We start from the raw sequence: 19,114 nt of genomic DNA on the forward strand, positions 1-19,114 counted from the left end.
CATTTGTAGAGCATGAGAAATAGGGAACATTTCCCAATTTGTGAGATTAGCATATCCTTTACACAAACCCCCCAAACAGTACAGAAAATATGCATTTTAGTTCAATGTCACTGATGAATTCACATCAAACCTTAAACCATTTAAATACAGCAACGTGTCTATCTCTATGTGTATAGGAAACACCCCTACTCTCCACCCCTGTGTGTGTCAAAAATTTGTGTTAGACTGCTTCACTTGTATGAAAGACCTACGTTACTGTCTGTTTTCCCTAAGTGAAAGAAATCCAAAATAGATTTTTTGCTTTTTCTAAAAAAGTTGAAAAGTGAAAATAGCATTCAGCCTTTGTTTTGCAGAGAGTCTTTATAGAGACAGTTTGCACTTCAGCAGCAAGAGTGACCTGCCAATGTCCTTTCCTGGGAACTAACTTGGCATCTCAGCATCAAGCTGCCATAGCTTTGAACCAGGTCTGTGAGCATCTGTGCATTATTTTGGTTTATTTTATACAACCTTTAGCAAGATGTGCCCTAAGGTAGCAAACAGCCTAAGAGAGGTTATTTTGGGGTCTGGAAGTGATCAAACATTTTTCCTTTTAAATTACTGGTAATTGCTTCTTTGTTTTATGCCATTTTGGCTTACAAAGTTTTTATAGGAATCTTTGACTTTCGGAGAGCAGGGGAAAATGGTGTATACATATACATATGATTGACCCTTGAACAACTTGGAGGTTAGGGGCTCCAAGCCCGGTGCAGTCAAAAATCTGCATAGAGCCCGCCCCCCACCTCCGGATAGTCATGGCGGCCCTCAGAACGTCTGTGGCGCTGTGGAGCCTCCTGACAGGTTCTCGGAACTCGGAGCGGGGCTGTTTCCGGCCCGAATTCGGCCCCAGCTCGGTGCCCTGCTCCAGCCGCCGCCGGGCCCTGCGGGGTGGGGCCGCCATGCCATTGGCTTGCTTCCGAGGCGGAATCTGGTAGTCCAGAGATCAAGAAACCTACATTTATGGATGAGGAAGTCCAAAATCTACTCATCAAGATGACAGGCTTGAATTTGCAGAAGGTTTTTAAGCCAGCTATACAAGAACTGAAGCCACCAACCTATAAGCTAATGACCCAGGCACAGTTGGAGGAGGCTACAAGAAAAGCAATTGAGGCAGCTAAAGTACGATTAAAAATGCCACCAGTTCTGGAAGAACCAGTGCCAATAAATGATGTGTTAGCTGAAGATAAGATATTGGAAGGAGCAGAAACAGCCAAATACGCATTTACTGATATATCATATAGCATACCACACCGGGAGCGTTTTATTGTTGTCAGAGAACCAAGTGGCACACTACGCAAAGCTTCTTGGGAAGAACGGGACAGGATGATACAAATTTATTTTCCAAAAGAAGGCCGTAGAGTTTTAACACCAGTAATTTTCAAGGAAGAAAATCTTAGGAACGTGTACAGCCAGGACCGACATGTTGATGTCCTCAATCTCTGTGTTGCCCAGTTTGAGCCAGATTCTGCTGAATATATCAAAATCCATCATCAGACCTACGAAGACATAGATAAACATGGGAAGTATGACCTTTTACATTCAACAAGACACTTTGGTGGAATGGCTTGGTATTTTGTAAATAAGAAAAAGATTGATGGTTTACCGATTGACCAGATTCAGAGAGATCTAGTCGATGATGCCACCAGCTTGGTCCAGCTATATCACATCCTCCATCCAGATGGCCAGTCTGCTCAGGAGGCCAAGGAGCAGGCTGCTGAGGGATTACATTTAATTAAGGTCTTTGCAAAAACAGAAGCACAAAAAGGAGCATATATAGAATTAACACTACAGGCTTATCAAGAAACAGTCACTAGCCATTCTGCAGCTTCCTGAAAACATTTTTAAAATAAATTTCATTTTACTAAATTGTAAAAAAAAAAAAAAATCTGCATATAACTATTGACTCTAAAAACTACTAATAGCCTACTGTTGACTGGAAGTCTTATTGATTAACACATATTTTATATGTTATATGTATTTTATACTGTATTCTTACAATAAAAATAGGCTAGAGATGAGAAAGTGTTATTGGGGGGCCTCGGTGGCACAGTCAGTTAAGTGTCCAACTCTTGATTTCGGCCCAGGTCATGACCTCATGGTCTTGGGATCAAAGCCCCAGCTCATTCTCTAGGCTCAGTGGGGAGTCTACTAGGGAGTCTCTCTTCTATTCTTCTGCCCCTTATCCTCCTCTCTCTCTCTCTCAAATAAATAAATAAATAAATAAATAAATAAATAAATAAAGTGTTATTAAGAAAATCACAGTGGAGAGAAAATGCATTTTCAGTACTGAGTTGTATTTATTGGAAAAATTCACATGTAAAGTGGGACCCGCACAGTTCAAACCCATGTTGTTAAGAACCAATTGCATTTAAAGCATCACTGACAAGTCAGTTTCATCCAAGGAATGCAAAGTTGGTCTAACATTAGAAAATTAATTGATTTAATTAACACTTTAATAGATGATCTTATCATCATATGCAAAATAATATATTTAATAAAATTCAATATCCAATTATCATTTTTAAAAAAAAAAAGAAAAAGAAAAAGCTCTTAGTAAACCAGGAATGGGGAGGAAACTTTCTTAACCAAATAAAAGGTCTCCAGAAAACCTGTAGCCAACACCCTAAATAATGGTGACAAATTGAAAACAACATTCCCTTTTATATCAAGAATAAAGCAAAGATATCTTCTATCACTATTCTTCTCTACTGGTTGTCCCAGACCATGCAGACTGATAAGAAAAAGATACTAACAAACAGCAAGATTAGAAAAGATGAAGTTACAGGCTAAATGACAGTCTAGAGACCATGCGACATCTGGTTCTGGGTCACAACTCTGACTTCATTTCTCTGTGTTCTGCTCAACCGTGCTGTCCTCTTGCTGTCCCTGAAGGAAACCAAACTCCTGCCTCAGAGCCTTTGCACTTGCTTGTTCTCTCTGCTTATAGCACTCCTCCTGGGTCCTCCATGTGACTCGCTCCTTCAGACTTGCAGAATTCTTCTCAGGTGGCTTCTCTGACCATCTTATTTACAAATCAAACCCTTCTTTCTTCCTCTTCCTTCCAGCATTCCCCTTCTCTCTTCTTTACTTTATTTCTCCAAAGCCATCTAATGGCTACATATTTTGTTTGTTTATCTCTCCCTGAGAGAATACAATCCCATTTCACCAGGGATTTATTTTTTTCTTTTTTATTAACTGTTGAATCCCTGGGTCTTGAAGGGTACCTGGAATGCAGAAGACATTTAAGTAAATATTTATTAAATAAATGAATAAAATCTAGGTGGGAGATTCAAAACATTCTATTATTAGAATGATTAAGAGTTTAGAAAAATTGTTTAAAACAAAATCAATATGGAAAGTTACTTGATTATAACACAACCTAGAAAATAAAATTTAAAAAAACTATTTTTTATAAAAGTAACAACAAATTTTAGAGCTTGTAAGGTAAAAACTGTAAACTATTGTTAAAAGCATAAAAGATGGAGATAAATGGATAAATATATCCCATCCCTCGATAGAGACTCAATATGATAGATTTCACCTTTCCCAAAACTGATCTTGATTTGAAGCAATTCCAATAAAAATTCCAACAGGGTTCTTTTAAAAGAAATATGACAAAGTGGTTTTAAATATAAATGGAAAACAAAAGGGCCATGAATAACCATTCCTAATAAAGAAGAGGAAAATTGAGGACTTTCCTTATGAGAAATAACTTTAGGGGCGCCTGGGTGGCTCAGTCAGTTGAGCTGCTAATTCTTGGTTTTGGCTCACGTCATGATCCCAGGGTCCTGAGATGGGAGTCCTGCCTGGGCTCCCAGAGGGGTCTGCTTGAGATTTTTTCTTCCTCTGCCCCTCCCCACTGTTCTCTCTCTCTCTCAAATAAATTAATCTTTTAAAATAAAAGACATCACTTTGAAGCTATTGTAATTAAGACAGTATGATATCAGGTAAGGGAGAGATGAGTAGAAAGACAGAACTGAAGAGAGCTCACACATATTTAGAAAATGGATTTATGATGGAGTGGCTAATATAGATGACTGAGTCAAGGATGTACTTAATTTTAATGTAGTTGAATTTATCAATATTTTTCTGATAATATGTGTGCTTCCAATTTTTAGTAAGAAATCCTTTAAGACTGTAATAATAAGGTATTTTCCTAAATGATCTTCTAAAAGTTTTATAGTTGTTCCTTATATCTCCAGCCTATTTGAAACATCTTGTACATGTTGTAAGATAGGGTCCATTTTTAATTTGTTCATTTGTTTGTTTTCCTGCATTGGAGAAATAATTGTTACAGTCCATCTTTGCCTCACTGGTTTGCAATGCCCATTCTGTCATAAGTTAAGGCTTCCACAAATGTGTGGGTCTGATCTCTGGGCTCGCCATTCTGGTTTACATAAATATGAAAGATGAAGGACCTACAAGGTTTTACACTAAGTGAAAAAGTCAAGAGAGACAAATACCATGTGACATCACTTATATGTGGAATCAAAGAAAAAAAAATAAGCAAAGCAAACAGAAATAGATCCATAATACAGAGAACAAACTGGTGGTTGCCAGAGGGGGTGCAGTGGGGGATGAGCAAAATAGGTGAAGGGAATTAAGAGATAAGAAGAAAAAAAAAGAAATGTGAAGATTATCTGCTCCATTAGTCATAGAAATGCAAATTAAAACTATTCCTTATCTACTAAGTTGTCAAAATTTCAAAGGCAGATAATATCAGGTATTTACATTAGATATGAAATAGTAGAGACAGCTGTTCACCCATTGCTGGTAAGGGTGTAACCTGATAAAAGTTATTTTTAGAGAAGTTTGGCATTGCCTAGTAAATTTGAACTTTCTGACCCAGAAATTTAATTCTTAGATATAATCTTCTAAAAAACTCTCGCACATATGTGCCAGGAGGCATATACAAGAATGTTCACAACAGTGTTGTGTATTAGCTAAAAACCTGGGAATAAACCAAACACCTGTCCCCAATCACCTGATAAATAAATTATGTTATATTCATACCATGGAAGATACATAGCAGTGAAAGCAAATTAACTCTGGTTACATGAATCAACACAGACGAATCTCAAAAATGCATCACGAGTGAAAGAAGCAGTCACCAAAGAATTTATAAAGTATGAAGAATAGTTTATTTAGGGATATTTCCAGAAGTGACAAAACTAGAAAGAAAGCCAAGGGGATGATTAATATCAAAATGCAGAATGATGGTTCTCTCTGGGTGGATTGAGATGAGAGAGAGATGGGATCACGGGGTTTTTACCTGTATGATGGGAATATATTGGCTTTTTAAAAATTATTTATTCTTTAAGCTATACCTATAAATATATGATTTTTCATATATACATATGTTTTACAATAACAACACTTTAAAAAAGGAAAGGATTATAATAAACAATATGATAAATGCTACCTAAGTATTATTTTTTAAAAAGTATCATGGAAGGAGATTAGAATAAGTGAATAGTTGCCAGGAAAGAAAATCAAGGTTTGCAGTGGAAATATTAAGCCAGGATTACCAGGGCAAAGGGAGTTGGATGGCTTGGTGGTCAGTGCCAGACACTGAGAGAGCCAAGTGAGCCTCCCTACTTGCAGGACAATGGACTGGGTACTTAGAGGACAAAGGATCCTAGGTAGTCCTAATAATGCTCTGGCAACTTTATCACCTAATTTGTGTGTGTGTGTGTGGCCTTCCTGAGGAAGACCATTTATCCCTCTGAGTGCACTTATTATTAGACTATCACTCTTTATTACATTTTTTTTAAAGATTTTATTTATTTACTCATAAGAGACACAGAGACAGAGAGGTAGTGACACAGACAGAGGGAAAAGCAGGCTCCCTGTGAGGACTCAATCCCGGGATCATGCCCTGAGCCAAAGGCAGACACTCAACCACTGAGCAATCCCAGGTGTCCCACTTTTTCTTTATTTCAACATACTTTCGAAAAAGTTAAAAACCCCATGTTCCCAGGCTCGTTTTCATTGGCTACAGTTTCATTTGAAGGCTTTTAGATATGCCACCTTAAACTTTTCCAATAGATACCTCCAAAGTATATCATAAAATTAATTCTCTCTTATATTTCCACAAAGTGTGGAGCATCTTGATTTTTTTTTTTTTTCTGTTAACATAAAGTTACTTCCTCAGCATCCCTAAATTTAGTTGTCTATTTGTGGTGGTCTCAGCTTGGCTTAGTCCTGGCCGTAAGTAAATTTAGCTGCTCCCCATTTCCTTGTGATTGCAGTCAACCGAGTCTGATCTAGATCAGAAGACCATGTGATTGAGGGGCATCTGGGTGGCTCAGTGGTTGAGCATCTACCTTTGGCTCAGGTCGTGATCCCAAGGGTCCTGGGATCGAGTCTACATCAGACTCCTTACAAGGAGCCTGCTTCTCCCTCCGCCTATGTCTCTGCCTCTCTCTCTGGGTCTCTCATGAATAAATAAATAAAAATCTTAAAAGAAGAAGAACATGTGATTGAAAGATTTCCTTCTCAAATATAAAAGTTTACTAAATCTCAATCATTTTTCTCTCTCCAAAGATGGGTTCCATTTGGCACTGGATTCGTTTTTTTTGCAAATAATCTGTGTGCCTCAGTGCTATCAGTGAAGACGTACACTTGGTGCTGCTGTTACAATCACACATCAGCTTCTCCAGTGTTCTCTAAAGCTGTGCCCTGAGGGAGAGGATAGGCTAGAGTAGTTCCATCTCCCTCCGTCCTAGTGTCCTGTCATCCAAATTACTTGGTGCAAGGCTGTAAATCTGACTTCACTTATCTGCCACCCACTATCTATGGGAATAGCCCGATTATATTAAACTTCATTTATGAACCATGATTTCTGATGGTCCCGGCACCATCTTGATGCTTCAGCTTCGGGCAGTTGTTTCCTTTATTTCATTCAGAAGCAGGGTACAGATGCTGTGTATACCAACTGCCAGCGCCTTGGAGCCTTTTTCTGAATTCACCTAGTCTTAGCCTCTTATTTTTCTGGGAACTCTTCTGGGATACAATGAGAAGAGTAAACAAGGAATGGAACCAAGCCAGAATTCTGATTCTGAGAAAACCCCTCCCCCGTGGCAAGAATTCAAGCACAGAGGCGAGGTGGGGAGGAAAAAGAAAGAAGCAAATTGTTCTACCAGCTGGCTGTCTCCAATGTTGAAGAAAATTAGATATTAGCCAGAATAGAGATTCCTTTAGCACACTTGGTCCTCCTAGATGCACACTTCTTTCTCGATTGAGGATTCAGGCTATCTATCTCTTCAAGGTAGATTAACTCATGTATTTACTGAATCTCCAGGATCTGTACTTAGCCACTTATAATAATAGTCTTTGTTACATGGGCATCATTGCCATACCAGGAGAATCTGTAAGGAAAGCTTCAATTGGTCAAGTGATAAAATCCACTTTGAAAAATGACAACTTCTCTTTGTGATTTCCTTCATTCAATGCTAAAAACACAAACAGGTGATTTTGGTCTCTGGGGCTCTTTACAAATAGCCTATGTCCAAAGCATTTAAGGGACAATCAATGAATGTTTAGCAGAAGTCACATAATGCTGCTGGTAGAAATACACTAAAAAAAAAAAAAAAAAAAAAAAAGTCTCTGTAATTGTGTTGCTAGGAATCCTATCAGAAATTGTTATGACTTAATGCGATGGGGAAAATGTAAACCAGACATGAAGAATAAAATCATCCATTGGTAGGTCCTATATTAAATCCAGAGGAGTCTAAATAAGATCAGGCAATGAATGTGATGAAAAATTAAATTTACCCAATTCATAAGAACCAAACTACAGACTTTCAAGTACAAATCTTAGACTATGAAAGTCAATACCTTACTTTCTTAAAGTTTTAGAACTATTAAAATAATAAACTAAAGGTTGCTTTTATTACCTTATACTCTATTAAACACAATTTTTTGCTATTTATCTTATAAGAACAAAACCAATGTCATACTTATTACCACATGCTAGTATATGGAATACCTTAAAGATTCCTGTTTTAAAGTGTTTTTAATTCCCTTTTCATTTAGCTTTCTTGAAAGTTTGTGTGTGGGGGAAACTATAAGACAGGAGGCATTTAGGAAACATTTACTGAGTGCCACTAGTCAAATGAAATTAGAGGTTCCAGAGCTAGATTAGACACTGAGGTTTGAGCCTGGGGTTGGGAGGGGGGCAGGAAAAGAGAGCAGAAAGGAATGGATGGGGCACCTGGGTGGCTCAGTGGTTGAGCATCATCTCAGCTATGCAATCCCCATTCTTTAATAATTTGTTACTTATTTAGCATTTGATTCAACCATATTTCTCTAATCACTCTGCACATAGAATACAATTTGAGAGCCAAATATAGTAACAGTAGTGGTCATAATTGGCTCCTTGTTTATCTTTTGATAGGTTTATGTGTGTGTGGATTTTCTTTAAATGAAGAATTGTCAGGAAAACACATTTATCTTGGGAAAATAAGTAGCTAAGGTATGTTGCCATTGAAGGGTAATGCATATCATCATCATGCAATAACTGCTGAATAAACACTTTTATTTACACAGTACTTAGGTATTAAAACTTTTGAAAAGCATAGGTGGAAAAAACTAAGCTGATATATTATCTGATAAAGAAATGCTTATTAAAGATGATTGCACACCTGGGTGGCTCAGTGGTTGAGCGTCTGCCTTCAGCTCAGGTCATGATCCCAGGGTCCTGGGATTGAGTCGCACATCGGGCGCCCCCACAGGGAATATGCTTCTCCCTCTGCCTGTGTCTCTGCCTCTCTCTCCCTGTGTGTCTCATGAATAAATAAATAAAATCTTAAAAAAAAAAAAAGAGAGAAAAGAAAAAGAAAGGAATGGATGTGGTTAGAAAGGAGAGGGGACAGCGCTGAGTATAGGCCTCGAGCTGCAGGTATTATGAAGCAATGATCATTTTCGAAGATTATTTAAACTTATAAAAAGTTAATTAAGAACTGTATGAGGCCCCCTGTGCAATTATACTGCCAGTTCATTCCCAAACTTCCCTTCTCCCTTGGTAAATTATGATATGCACAGTCTTTTTTTTTTCATTTTACTATTTTCGAACAATAACAAAAAACACGGGGGTGTGTTTTGATTCTGCAGCTGCCGGAGCATTGTTCTCGTCCACTTGATGTGATGATGGATACTGAGTTCAATTGCCGTGATCATGATGACATCTGGCAGGCAGCTTTAGAGAGACCTCTGTGGTATGCGTGACACAGGACATGTTTTTCTGAACCAAAGGGAAGCGTGTCAAGGTTTTGTTACCTCCTCTTCTGAAAAAATGGCCTGTAGTAGATACAGAGGGTGACTGGAACTAAAATAATGTATATTGAAGAGCTATGGGCTGTTGGATTACAAGACACAGAGTAGAGGTGGGGTAGTCATCACAGAGAAACAGAGACGCTGACTTGTGGTGTTCCTGTTTTAAAAAAATTAAAAAAAGAAAAACCAGGTGAAATGGAAATACTCTCTTGTATTGCTGTAAAATGAGACAGATGAAGGAAATCTTAAAAATACTTAATAAGGTGTAGAAGCTGGAGGCTTTTTTTCATTTGGGAAGGCAAGTATTGATCTATTTTTTCAAAATGGTAGGAAAAGAAGAACCCCAAACTTTTCCCATGCTTCCTAGATTTATTTTTGGCACTGGCATGGAAATCAGTTAATGCACACCTTTAATCCCCTTTGAATTGAGACATTCCAGATAGGGCTGGCAGGGGCAAGGGCTCACCTCACACGTGGGGCCACTAAATGGATGTTTAAATGCCAGATATCTCATCTTCCCCCAAATACCTCTCCTACCAATTGTAAATCCCCAATATTAGTATTAATAATGAATTAGATAGGGACATCATCTCTGTACGGTCACTTGACCCTCTCTTATCAGTTTATCACAAGAGAATATTTTCTTTTTTTTAATTTTTATTTATTTATGATAGTCACAGAGAGAGAGAGAGAGAGAGAGAGAGGCAGAGACACAGGCAGAGGGAGAAGCAGGCTCCATGCAGGGAGCTCGGCGTGGGACTCGATCCCGGGTCTCCGGGACGCGCCCTGGGCCAAAGGCAGGCGCCAAACCGCTGCGCCACCCAGGGATCCCCAAGAGAATACTTTCTAGGAGAAAACAAGTCATATCGAGCCCTGTTGGAGTAGGGTAGGCCCTGGGCCAAAGGGTGATCTCAGTGCATGCCTGGGAAGAGAACAGTGGTTCCAGAGGGGACAGGGATCCTTGAATGCTACCAGAATTGCTTTGCATAGTTCCAGTTCCTTCATTGCTCTTTAGTAAATTATAAATTTTGGAATTCTATATTACTCCAGTGTTTTTTTGTGGTTATAGATATTGATTTTTTCTTTAAAAAAATTTATTATAGTTGATATACCATGTTACATTAGTTTCAGATGACAGCATAGTGATTCAGTATCTCTACAACATAGTGATTCAATGCCATCTCTCAATAGATTATGCTATGTTCACAGGTGGAGCTACCATCTGTCCCCATGCAATGCTATGTCATTATCATTGACTATATTTCTTATGCTGTGCCTTTTATTCCTATGATTTATTCACTCCATAACAGGAAGATTTTAACCCCCCATCCCCCCACCCATCTCCCCTCTGGCAATCATCAGTTTGTCGTCTGTATGTATAGGTCTGATTCTGTTTTTTGTTTGTTCGTTTGTTTTTTTAGAATCCACATAGAAGTGAAATCATATTGGTATCTTTCTTTCTCACTCTGTCTTATTTCACTTACATAACACCCTCTAGGTCCATCCACATTGTTGTCAATGGCATGATCTCATCCTTTTTATGGCTGTGTAATAAATATATATATATATATATATATATATATATATATATTATTTATTTATTTATAACATCTTCCTTATCCATTCATATGTTGATGGACATTTAGGTTGCTTCCATATCCCAGCTATTGTAAATAATGCTGCAATAAGCATAGGGGTGCATATATCTTTTCAAATTGGTGTTTTCGTTTTCTTTGTGTAATTACCTAATAGTGGAATTATTGGGTCATACGGTTTTTATATTCTTAAGTTTTTTAGAAACTTGCTACTGTTTTCCACAGTAGCTGTACTAATTTGCATTCCCACCAACAGGGTGCAAGGGCTCCTTTTGCTCCACATCCTCAGCAACACTTGTTATTTTTTGCCTTTTTTATTTTAGCTACTCTGGCAGGCGTAAGGTGATATCTCATGCTGGCTCTTATTTGCATCTCCCTGATGGTTAGTGATGTTTAACATATTTTCATGTGTCCATTTGCCATCTGTATACCTTCTTTGAAAAAATGTCTATTCAGGTCCTCTGCCCATTTTTAATCAGATTGGTTTTTTTTTTTTTTTGATGTGGAGTTATAGAAGTTCTTTATATATTTTAGATATTAACCCCTTATCTAATATATCATTTGTACATATCTTCTCCCATTTAGTAGGTTGCCTTAGTAGTAACTAGAGGGTATTTAGCTGGTTCTGTTGATGGTTTCCTTCATTTTGCAAAATCTTTTTATTTTTATGTGGTCTCAGTAATTTATTTTTGTTTTTGTTTCCCTTGCCTTAGGAGATATATCTAGAAAAATGTTGCTAAGGCAGATATCAGAGAAATTATTGCCTGCGTTCTCTTTTGTTATGGTTTCAGGCCTCATATTTAGGTCTTTAATCCATTTTGCATTTATTTTTGTGTAAGGAAAAAGAAAGTGATCCAGTTTCATTCTTTTGGATAGAGCTATCTACTTTTCCCAGCACCATTCATTGAAGAGACTTTTTTCTCAATGTATATTTATTTCTCCTTTGTCATAGATTAATTGACTGTATAAGCATGGTTTATTTCTGGGCTTTCTATTCTGTTTTCTTGATCTATGTGTCTATTTTTGTGCCAATGCCATACTGTTTTGATTATTACAGCTTTACAGTATATCTTGAAATCTGAAATTATGACACCTCCAGCTTTGTTTTTCTTTCTTAAGATTTCTTTGACTATTCGAGGTCTTTTGTGGTTCCATACATATTTTAGGATTATCTGTTCTAATTTTGCAAAAAGAAGAATTTTTTTTGCAAAAAAAAGAATTTTTTTTAAAGATTTTTTATTTATTTATTCATGATAGTCACACAGAGAGAGACAGAGAGGCAGAGACACAGGCAGAGGGAGAAGCAGGCTCCATGCAGGGAGCCCAACGGGGGATTCAATACCGGGTCTCCAGGATCGAAAAAAATTCTTGATATTTTGATAGGAATTGCATTGAATTTGTAGACTGCTTTCAGTACTATGGACATCTTAACAATATCAATTCTCTAATCCATGAGTATGGAATTTCTTTCCATTTGTGTTCACTTCAATTTCTTTCATCATTTCACAGTTTTCAGAATACAAGTCTTTCACCTCTTTGGTTAAGATTATTCCTACATATTTTTTGAGGGTGTAAGGGGAGTTATTAATTTCTCTTTATGGTCCTATTTCATTATTGGTGTATAGAAACACTACCATATATTACTCTAGTCTATAAAGGATAAATTTCTCATCAAGTTTTGCTCCTGATATCTCAGCATTATCAGGGAAGATAGTAAAGAAATCGTACAGTGTTATTTTAGCTCCTGAAAAAAGTATGAGCTTGAGTTTCCATTCAGATAAGAAGTGGCCAAGAGCTAGTTCATTGGTTCTACACTAGAAACCCTCAGGTCATGGAAAAACTCCAGAAATGACAGTTTCTTCCTGCACATTATCAGGTATGGGCTCCACCCTGCTTTCTGTTCAAATGGTTAAGTTACTGAAACAAAACAAAACAAAACAAAAACAGAAAAGGAACATCTGATAAGCATTTGCTTGCCTCCTCAGTAGGCCTTAATTGTGTGTCTAAAATGGAGTCAGGGCATGAAATTCCCCCAGGTAGAAGTATTATAGTGGAGCTAGATAGTGAGGTAGTGAACAGGTGCATGAAATGGTATTGAGAATTTTATGAGTATGGCATACACGTGCACACACACACACACACACACACACACATATGTATATGCTCTTTCTGTAGGAAAGAGTTCCTATTTTTCATCAGCTTTTCAAATAGAATCACAATCCAAAGAAGGTTAAGAACTGTAAAAGAAGATTTAAAATTTTGAGCAAGTGACTGCTCTAATGAGAAAGGACTGAAAAGGGAAAATTTATAAGGAACACAGTTTAATAATACTATCTGGTGCAACGCTGAATAAAATGAAACTAGAATACACAATCATTATTAGTTTGTGGCATATTACTTATATCCATGGTCCCTTGATTCCTATGTCATATATGCAACTACATGTTGATGTAATTTGCACAATGTAGGGCATTTAGGGGAATGGATGCTGATCAGATGCCTTACTTAAGGGCACTTCTCTAGCAGGAGTTAGGACTGTTCTTAAAGATGCTGGAGTCTGAATAGTGTGATTTAAGGGAAGAACTTTGATAAATAAAAATTACTACTCCTTTCATGTTAGTTTAAATGATTGCCTTTCTAATACCTTGCACTAAAATATGAGCCAACCAAAGAATTTCTAGCCACTTAACTCCTCCCAGACCTGTTTATTTGTGTTGGCTTTGATGGTTAAAAGAGAGACGGTACAGTTTTAGGTTGCAATAAGGATATTGGTCAAGTCCCCAAAAAAGTTATGTATGATATCATCCTCCCATGTTTCCCCATGGCATAGCATTTAATATTCTAACATAACATTTCATGATTATTATACCCTTTAACTGAAGTTAAATGGGAAAACAATATGAAGACATATATGAAATTACTTATCATAAGTTTTTTTTTTATTTTTTTATTTTTATTTTTTTTTATAAGTTTTTTTTTTTATCATAAGTTTTATAAAACCACTCAATAGAAAACACCAGTGGCTTACTTTTTTCATTTACATTACTTTTCATTTAAAAGGGAAAAATAAAAATTTCAGGAGTTAACAATTCTTTAGTAATGTAAGTTTTATTGTAAGTAATAATTTCCAATTAAATTATTTCCATACATGTAAAATAAAATAGATGCTGTGAGTGGCATGGATATTAGAAATTTAATTCAAAACCTGTAGGTTTGGAAAGAAAACCATTTTATCCAGAAAGTCATCTTGACATATTAGGTTTTGTTGACTACTTTGGCATATAAGCCAGAAGAATTAAAAATAATAATATTTTGAACATTTCACTATAATGCTTTCTCTTATTCAATAATTAAAAGCATCATTAATGTGCAATGGATATTTTTAACACTCATATTTTGTTTTTAAAGATTTTATTTATTTATTCATGAAAGACACAGAAAGAGAGGCAGAGACATAGGCAGAGGGAAAAGCATGTTCCCTGTATAGTCCAATGCGGGACTCAATCCCAGGACCCTGGGATCATGGCAGGACCCTGAGCTGAAGGCAGATGCTCAACTGCTGAGCCACCCAGGTATGCAATCATCTTTAATAAGCATTTCTTTATCAGAAAATATAGCTTAGTTTTTTCCAACTACTCTTTTCAAAAGCTTTAATACCTAAACACTGTGTAAATAAAAGTGTTTACTCAGCAGTTATTGCATGATGATGATGGTGATATGCATTACCCTTCAATGGCAACATACCTTAGCTATTTATTTTCCCAAGATAAATGTGTTTTCCTGACAATTCTTCATTTAAAGAAAATCCACACACATAAGCCTATCAAAAGACAAGCAAGGAGCCAATTATGACCACTATTGTTACTGTGTTTGGCTCTCAAATTGTATTCTATGTGCAGAGTGATTAGAGAAATATGGTTGAATCAAATGCTAAATAAGTAACAAGTTATTAAAGAATGGGGATTGCATAGCTGAGATGATTAAGATAAAGGTATTAAAGAGTTGGGAAAAATGCCTGTTGTATAGTAATAAGCAGCAGAAGGCTCCTGAAGGTCTCCTAAGCTTTTCAAGATCTGGGTCAGACCTAAGATAAAATTCCTACATACTTGTAGTTTCAAATATAGGCATAATTACATAAATGCTTTAGATTTTACAGGGTGCTTTCAAGCACATTATTCCATTTGACCTTCACAACAGGCTTTAGGCATTTTGAGGACCGGATCTATATTTTGTTCACTGTTGTTTTCACTGCACCTCATATAAAGTAAGCACTCTGCAATTTCTGAATAGATAAATGAAAGAAAGTTATAGTGATTAGTCAAAACCAGCAGTGTATAGAGAAACTTGGTCCCGTTCTTGGTTTTTTGATTCAAAATCCCTTCTTCCTTTTATAATTTTACCTTTCTTTTTTTTCCTACTAAGAAATAATCAAATCTTTGTTATATATGTTTTCCATTTTTTCAGATCTCAAAACAAAATCTTATGAGTTCTTTAGAATTCATAACCTCTCTTATTACTTAATAGTGAAGTTAGCTAGTTTAAATCAGATATGGCAAGCTTTTTCCATAAAGGACCAATTAGTAAATATTTTCAAACTTTTGTGCCATATGGTCTTTGTGGCAACTCTTCAACTCTAGCCATTGTGGGATAAAAGTAATCATAGGCAAATAAGTAAACGCTTGGGCATGGCTGTATTCCAATTAAATTTTATTTATGAATACCAATATTTTAATTTCATATAATTTTCTGACTCACAAACCATTATTCTTATTTTGATTTTTAAAAACTATTTAAAAGGGTAGAAGCTATTCTTGGCTTGGGGGACCAACAATACAGGCAGCTGGCTAGGCTTGGTTCACAGTTCTGAGTTTGCCAATTCCTGGTTTAAATAATGATGGGAAGAAGAGCTTAGCTTCCCTGTATAGATGTTAATTAAAATCAATCTAACCATTCTTACATTTGGGAACTTGTGTATCAAGGAAAAGGCTATTTATTTTAATTTTCTCAGTGGTTTCTATTTAATGCTACCTAACAGGTTATAAAGCTCTTGATGGTACAGCATTATATCATTTGGGGCACTGAGTGACAGTGGCAGGGTAATCATGAGAAAAAGAATTTTCTAAGTATGCTTCTTTCTATTTCTACAGTTTGGTGATTTGAACCTGGTTCAGGATTATGTCAATGTTGAATGTATCCAGGACTACAGGAAAGGAACTGCTAAAGGTACAAAAGGAAAGTTTTCCTTCCTGAAAACACAAAACATACTATTTTTAAAAAGCAAAATATTTTTTGCTTGAAAACTATTGTATCTGTCCTGGCATATTTACAATCAACAATAAGAACAAATCTCAAAGACTAATAATATACACTCTAGGGAAAGCATAGAAATCATGCTCTATTTCTACAGAGACAAGAGGGGCAAATCCAGTGAAAAACAGTGCAAAATGCTGCTGAGGGGAAGGAGAAGGAGTGGAAGAGAGATATTTTCAAAGTTACAGGGACAGGAAGATGACACTTTCCTTTTTTTCTTTTTTCTTTTTTTTTTTTCTTCTTTTTCCTTTTTTTTTTTCCCCTAATGCAGAAAGAAAGATGCATTTGTACTGTTAGAAGTACTTGTTTTATAGTCGTGCTGTCAGAGCACGACTATAAAATAATCTGTGCTACTACATAAGACATTGCATGGAAAATGGAAATAGAGGATAAGAATCTTTTCATTCATTCATTCATTCATTCATTCATTCACAGTTCTCTGTGGTTAGAGAGAAGCTGAGAAGAGAGTGAGAAAGTTAAGGTCATAATCATTCCATTATGAGCCCCCAATTTTTTCAGTTTCAGAAATGATTTCAGTACCATTCACTGTAACTCTCAAGGAGCATGAGTTTCACTCATCTTGGTGAGGAAAATAAGAATCTGAAAAGCCTGGGGGCTGAGTTTTTTATTATTTTCCTGGTTCCAGGGAGGACACTTCTGTTTGGATTAAATAACTCGCTGCTAACCGGACAATTACTGGTCATTCTGTTGAAACGAGGACTTGCTCTACACGTGGAAAGAGAGCATCATGTTCCAGGGGAGACCTTGTTAGCCATTCTCGTGGGAAACATACATTTTGTGTGAGAAACCAGCAGACCTCCCCTCCAAATGACCTTTGATCTCATGGAAAGACTGCCGTTATTCCAATCCACAAATCAGGACAGGCTGAGCTCTATCAAACATTCCTGCTTGCCTGACCTCAAACTTTTGTGGTGGTTTTCCTCAATAGGAGGTAGGAGATGGAAACATGGTGAGACACAAGTACTTTGGGAACACTCAGCAGAGTCTGAAAAGCTGCTTGCCCCATACAAGGTTTATATTTAATTTTTGAGTGTTTACTTGATTCTTGTATGTAAAGCCTCCACCCTTCAGTGTTGATTTTGGAAGTCATATAAATAGTTCAGAATAGTTCAGATTTCTTCTTCCCATTTGCAGATGTTCATTTTTGAAGAATTAATGAAGACATATTTCCGGTGTGTGTTGCAGGGATTTCTGCTTCATCTCCATTCCCTTTAAACTGGAATATTAGACTATGACCCCCTGGTTTTGTCTTCTTGAGCAAGTTCTGCATCTCCTCAGGAGAGTTTTCATGAGCCATTCGTTTACTCTGTTTTTGCACAAGTTCTGACAGGGATTAAAGGAGAAAGATTTATTTTGAGAATGTCCCGTTTGGTGTCCAACAGACCACACACTGGTTCGCAATGACAAAACACACTGGTTTGTGTCAGCTCTACTTTTCATTGCTTTGAAATATTGAGATATTCACTAAATATCTTTCAGCTTTTTCACCTGTTAAATGAATTACATTTCTGGCAGAAAAGGCTTGGTTTTGCTGAGGTAACAAATATGCCCCAAATTTCAATTGTATAGAAAAGCAAAGGTTTTCACACGTCTCTCATGGATTAGAAAGAGCTCTTGGGTCTGAGTAGTCAGCCATTTAGCGATTTAGACTTAGTACTTCATTAAATGCTACCCAAAGCAACCAACACATGCTACTAATATTTAGTTTTCAAGCCTCTTCCCAAGACTTTGAGTTTATTAAGTACACCGTACACTTCCAACTTACTTCAGGTAAGGGTTTACGAAATGTTTTGCCTCTGAAAAACACAGAATACCATCCTTCAGGCCTCCACTAATAGTTTCCTTATGAAACACTTCTTGATTCCCAAATCAAAGCTGTATACTTTAGTATGAGGCACTACTCGAGTTGTATATGCTAATTTCCACATTCATCCGATTGGTACAAATTATGCTGTGACAGTGAACAAGCACCAAAAAAGTTAATGGCTTTAAAACAACAAAGGGTTATTTCTCATTCAGGGCACTGCTTACTCATCGCAGCCCTCAAGGATCCAAGCTCAACAAAATGTAACTACTGTGCCAAACACTTGGTTACTGCTAGACCAATGAGCAATGAGATGTCTGGAGGGTCTCACACCCACAATTAAGTACACAGCCTGAGAGTATCACATGTTCCTTCTATTCAGAACTCAGTCACGAGAGAAAGTCACATACTCTCAGCAAAATACTTATGTGACCAGACACGGCAACTCTCAAATAGCTGATGAAAAGCGCTGGTGGCAATCAGAGCTGGTCCCTTCTAGTTATAAAATTTCATGATATTATTCTGACCATGGTTCAAAGAAATCTTTGGGTGACAACCCTACACCACAGAATGATAATCTTTATGCATGCAGTAAACAATTTAACATTTAAAGACATATTCCTGGATCTGTAAAGGCTGTGTACGTTTCGGCACCTGAATAAATGAAGATAGATAATCATGACTCTCCTAGAAAGTATCCTTACTCTGCATTCAGCTCATACCTCCCTAGTTACTTCTTTTGTCCCATGGTTCTGCCAGGACAAATGTGGTCAATTCCAGTGAAGCCTGAAGTCAGGGCTAGAGAAGTTACAACGGTTTCAGCAGGTTCTTGTCCAAGGTGTCGGTTAGCATTGACAGCAGTGAATTTGTCAGCAGCCAATTTTCCACTCACCCCCATTTCCCAGAAGTTCTGAGGGGATTGCTGAGCCAGCACTCAAGAACAGAGGCATCTTTGTTTGGCAATAGTGTGAGGTTTACTGATTGATGTTCAACCTGAAAAACACTATACCTTCATTGTACAAAATAAGTCCATATTTTGAAGCCAAGATGGCTAATACAATGGGTAGCCAGG

General features: G+C 37.0%; 1 long non-coding RNA gene and 1 pseudogene across 1 annotated transcript; both read left to right on the forward strand.

Moving 5' to 3' along the window:
- Positions 1-774: 774 nt before the first annotated feature.
- On the forward strand, positions 775-1,884 carry LOC112650802 (28S ribosomal protein S22, mitochondrial-like; annotated as a pseudogene).
- A 5,071-nt stretch (positions 1,885-6,955) lies between these two features.
- On the forward strand, positions 6,956-18,858 carry LOC112650803 (uncharacterized). The gene is made up of 3 exons (XR_003130462.3): positions 6,956-7,306; positions 16,055-16,130; positions 16,864-18,858. It is a non-coding gene; the product is annotated as an uncharacterized LOC112650803 (long non-coding RNA).
- The last annotated feature ends 256 nt before the right edge of the window (positions 18,859-19,114 follow it).

This window comes from Canis lupus, chromosome 29 (assembly GCF_003254725.2).
Source record: "Canis lupus dingo isolate Sandy chromosome 29, ASM325472v2, whole genome shotgun sequence".
NCBI lineage: Eukaryota > Metazoa > Chordata > Mammalia > Carnivora > Canidae > Canis > Canis lupus.